The sequence below is a fragment of the Pinus tabuliformis genome, chromosome J (assembly GCF_031772625.1).
Source record: "Pinus tabuliformis cultivar Carrire ecotype Pingquan chromosome J, CPIR1, whole genome shotgun sequence".
Taxonomy (NCBI): domain Eukaryota; kingdom Viridiplantae; phylum Streptophyta; class Pinopsida; order Pinales; family Pinaceae; genus Pinus; species Pinus tabuliformis.
Genome location: NC_142295.1, coordinates 1,416,663,096 through 1,416,668,810, shown reverse-complemented (window position 1 = coordinate 1,416,668,810; position 5,715 = coordinate 1,416,663,096).

Genomic DNA, 5,715 nt, shown 5'->3' with positions numbered 1-5,715 from the left:
GCAGAGGGAGTGGTTGTTGGAATTGAGGCAATTGATTTGGATACGGGAGTGGTTGACTATTCCAATTTGGATTCCAAGGATTGAAAGGAGATGGCTGCTGTGGAGGCCAAGGAGTCCACATTGAAGGATCGACAAAGGGAGGGTTTTGCATTTGCATGGGTGGGAAATTCATTTGATTGAAGGGTGGGTATTGCATTTGGTTGAAGGGAGGGTAATTTGTTTGGCCAAAAGCAGAATAATTGTTCCAACGATTAAATGGCATACTAGAGTTCATACCTTGTCCTTTTGGTTGCCATTGTCTTCTTTGAGTTAGCAGGTAAACTGCTTCAGCTTCTTCTTCCGTTGGCTGTAATGCTGCTTTTATTCCTGGTAGAGATGGACATTGTTCTGTCTCATGATCTTTCTCACAAAGGGTACAAATTGGTATTTTGTCCCTTGGGCATTCCCTTAGTGGATGTTTGTCTCTGCACTTCGGGCAAAAGACAGCCAGAGTTGCTTCTGCTTCGGCCTGCTTCTTTTTAACCTGCAAAGTGTCAATTTGTGAAGCAAAAGAACTTAACATCTCAGTTTTAAATTCTTCAAGTAAATTACCTATTTCAGCTCTTGTTGCTCCTCCATTGGCTGATTTCTGTACTCTTGAATAGGTTGAATCTCTTATTCTGTTTCTTGCAGCTCCCCTAGAGCACCTCTTAGCAAGTTCACAAATCTCATCATATGATTCCTTAGATATATCTCCCTTAGCAAGCATGTTTAACATATTTAAACAATCATCCCTTAAACCTCTAAGTAATATTGTTTTACGAATTTCCTTACTTATATCCGGATGATCAGATCTCTGTATGTTGTACTGCAGCCTTTCTATGTAGTCCTCCAGACTCTCATCCGGCTTTTGTGCCATATTGAATAGTTCATCCTTCTTTTCTTTCGTCCGGCAGTAGTCTTGATATTTAAGCAGAAATTTTTGTTTCATCTGCTCGCATGTTGTGATTACCTGACTTCCAAGGCTCACGAACCATCTTAAGGCATTCCCTTTTAAGGTGGCTGGAAACAGTTTCAACTTTTGAGCATTAGTAACATAATCGTAACTTCTGCATAATATATCAAATTCAAAAAGAAATTCATCCGGATCCTCAGAGGATAAACCATGAAAGTTAGGTAAAGCAGACAATGGAATATTTTTCATTGTTCCTGCAGGGAGATCACTGATAGGAAATCCCAAGGTAGAGAGGGAATTTTCATCCCTTCTTTCTTCTTCAGGACCTGCACGTCCTCCACCAAAGAAACCATCATTGTTTTCGTCCATTGTTGGCCCTCCTACTGCACTTCCTCGATCGTCAAGATCTTCTATTGGCTGTTCAATGTTCTCTACCGGTCGTCCAACGCTTTCTATTATTTCCTCAATGTGCTCTGCTGTTCTATTAACACTTTCCTCTGACTCTTCAGTACTGACTGCTGGTTCTTCTATATGTTCAGGACCCACAACTTCCTCTGTTTTGTAATCTGACTGAGGGGAGTGCTGAAGTTTTGATTTTCGAGAACTTAATCTCTGTGATGATTCAGCCTTTGATACAATCTCGTCAATAAAAGTTTTTCGTCCTCCCCAGCCTTTGCCACCTGTGCGGTTAGTTTTCTTCTGGTTTCCGCGTCCTCTCATACAATCTGCACATTTAAAAAGAAAAGATGAATACTTTTGAAATCTATAATTACCTTCCCCGGCAACGGCGCCAAAATGTTGGTCGCTTTAATTGTTTTCACAATTCAAGCTCCACATAAATTGTCAACCCGAGGAGGTCTTTTTATTTCAAAGATAATCACGCACTGGATATGCTCAATTTCAAAAGCAGAAACAATGTTGTAGTAAAAGAAGAACATACAATTATTAATCTCACCAATCTACTGATTCACACTCTACTTAATCAAAGCTGAAGTCAATTAAGTTATAGCAGAAATAATTTCTCTGTTGCAGTTACAATCCAACCAAAGGAAGATCAATCTACAAGGAAAGAAATCAATCAACCACAGCAGGAACAGGACCCTATTCCTTAGTGAGGAACTTCAGCACCTGATGCCTGACACTTAATCACACTGTAGGAAAGGTAACTCCAAGAGATCAAGACCCTATTCCCATGAACAGGAACCTTCAGCACTTGTTCTCTTGTTCCTAATCACACTGCAGGCAAAGGAAAACAATCAATGGGAGCAAGACCCTATTCCTTTATGCAAGAATCTTCAGCACCTGCTTCCCAACATCATTCATTCATACCATCAAGAGTGAATGCATTCAATACATGTAGTGCTAAAGAAACAGAGTATTACTAAACTGTGTAACTAGTGTCCAACAACAGAATTAAAGTAAAGTGCAAACACACAAAGAATTAAACAAATTACAGGAACCAAAGGGGTGAATCTTGTGAGGAAGGCGGGCCCTTTCCTTCTCACAAGATTCCCCAGGAGAAATAATTAAATTGGAACGCTCAAAGGAAGAATTTATTCATCTATCAAAGTAACTGATACATTACAGATGGAGACTAGCTCCAGTTCTCACACAATACTCTCCTGTAACTTACAATAACCGACCCTCTAATGATGATGTCTCCTCTTTTTAAAGAGGAGACATCTTTTACAATTTACATGAGAGCGAATCTACATTATCTCAATTCTGTTCTCTTTCCCAAAACAGGACTATTCTGTTCTTCAAAAAAAAGATACTGTTACAACAGAGACAACAAGAATGCTATCTTCAGGATAATCCGGGTAACCGTGTCTTCATGCTGCTACTACTATTCCACAAAAAGTTCTTCCAGAATCGCAAATTATGCATGACGGGATTTGCGTGCTTGACGGCTGTTTCAGCAACTGAGTCGGCTGTTTCAGCAACTGAGTCAGCTGTTTCAGCAACGGCTGCTTGTTCCTAACAACGCGTATAACTTATCTGCGATCTTTGGACTTGTGTTAGCAACAATACACTTCACTTAATGATAAAATATAAGAGTATTATGGAATTAAATGTAAGACAGATTAAACATATAATAAAGAAGAGGTTTTTATATACCTTGGGATAAAGTAGATGAAAATGATAATGGAGTTCATGGTTATAAGAGTAAAATGGTGTCAAAGTATATAGCAAAAATGATACATAGTGGAGTCCTAACAGTGGCTCTTGAGGCTAGTTATGTATCTATCCAATAAGGAGATACACATCTAATGGATTTCATCTATTCTGCTTCTCCCATAAGCCTGGATACAGATGCCTCTCTGCAAGCCTCAGGATATTTAGGGACGAAATCGATAGGAATGGCCACATGAAAAACTTCATCAAAGCCATGAATGGAAGCCACGAAACTACTGTCTAGTAGATCCACTGTGAAGATCTTGATCAACTTCTCCCCAGCATCTAGTTCGACTGTTATTTTTCAAACAGATTATGGTAGCTTCGATTCTTATTTCTGAAATTGTGAATTTTTATAGAAATGATTAATGAATATCAATTTCAAGAAACTAATGCTTCAAAGTGAATGGATTGGAACCTAAAAACAAGGCTATCAACAAGCAAGTGTCAAACCAAGATCTGGACGAAAGAGTAGACAAAGAGTCCTATTGCTTCCGGGTTTCATATGTTTAACTCCACCTTTGACTGTGGTCTTGAGCTGGCTTTTCTATCGATCTGGGCTGGGTGACTACAATAGAATCCATGTCTAGATGATTCCAGACATTCCCATGTGGCCGGTTTCTTCGTTTGACACCTGTAACCTGCTAAACCATGGAAGTAGCTACGGAACGCACAATTAGTTGCAGAATAGGCTACGTTTCGTAGCTAATTTACAAAAGCTTAACCAGTTAATCTCATGGGCTGAACCTACCAAAGCAATTGGATTAGAGAAAAACCACCCTACCAATATAACTCAACTCCTCTTTGGTTTGAATGACCAGACTAGCTGGCTCATATGATACAGTTCATAACACATGCAAAGAATATTAGAATTTATAACTGTTTTTGAGCTATGTTGCACAAACCGCAGCCTCTTCGAGCATGATTTATTTTTTATTTTTTATTATGATGGATTTTGAATTTTGGATTCCAAGCTAACAAATTTATTTGCAGGTTGTGTTAGAGCCAATTATCAATTGATCATTTTTATTTAAAATTCTACGTTTCCCTTATTCAAAGTCATGAAGATTTTTTTTTTTTGAAAATCTAACATGATTTTTTTTTAACAATCAAAACATGATTTTTTTTTTTTTATTGAAAATATTTTTGTGAGGTTAATGAAGAAATGCAAGAAAATAAATAAAATTCTAAAAGATTTTAAAGTCTAAAAACTTAAAAATAATGCAATCAAGAACTCTAAAAAAATGCTATCAAGTTTGATTTTATTTCCTAGTTTAACCTACTCGAAAGATTTTTTTTTTTTTAACTTTTAAGTATATGAATGTTTCCAATGGATCCATTTATGGATTAAACATTCTAAAATGTTCATACCCAAATTTGAAAAATGTACCTGATTGTGCATGAGAACATGAGAAATCGTTTTAACCTTTAGATTTGTCGCAAGGATCTCTTGAAGAATTGATGAATATTGTGGTGTAACCGCTTCTTGATACCATTCCTCAATGTAGTCTTTGGGCTGCATTCTAGATCCTTTGTCCATAAATGGTTAGTGAAAACAAAATCAAATAAAATACACTCTAAACTAGAAGTTAGTTCCTATGCACACCTTCCCAGCAACGGTGCCAAAATGTTGGGGCAAAGTGATTGTCTATCATTTAATTTGTCAACCGGGGGTTTCGTAAACTTTTGAAGGATGCGTGCACTATATGTGCTAGAAATTGTCTTTCAGTTAAGATCAATATAACTACAAAATAATGAAAGCCAATTCATCTAATCTATGAAATCAAATAATGTAAATGAAATTCAACTAACCTATGAAATAAAAAACAATTAATGTGTGCTTAGTTACTCCAACATTCAACTATGAAGTGTTACCTTCTTGAGATGATGTGTAAGCAACTATTTATACTTTAACTTCTAATGTCCTAGAAAAGCAAGTAAAGTGTGCAGAAAATAACTCAGTAATTGCATGTATCAAATATTCAACTATTCAATCTTGAAATATGATTAAATCAATTTCTTAGAATGATCTATAGGAATATCAGTGAATGTAATTAAAAGAGGATCTTAAAAACAAATATAAAAGCATGAAAAAGTAAAGCTCAATGATTGCATAGGTTGAACATTCAATCACCCAATTTAAAGTCACATTCTTGGCCTGATCCTTTATTCAATTATACAATGAATTGATAGTTTGATCTAAGACAGTAAATAATAGAACATGAAAGGAAACTAAATAACTATGAGCCCTTGCCTCAAACTTAATCCAATTAGAAAATACATAAATCTTCCCTATTGAAATGTTTATAGAAAAGAAAAGATTACACAATCATTCTAAAACTAATACTAAGAAAGCAAATGAACTTTAATCTATAAAAGCAATTAAATCTCACAATCATTGGATGGCCATTCCAATGGTATATGAGGATGGCAAGTGAAGAAGCTCCATATGCAAGAAAAACTAAATCTTCAAATCTCCAAGTATAAGCTCCAAATTCTCTATTAAAAACATGAGCATTTCTCCAACTTTACACATGCCTTTCAAAAGAGAAGGCTCTCCTATTTATACAAAAACATAAATAGCTACCCTATTTAATGAGGATCCA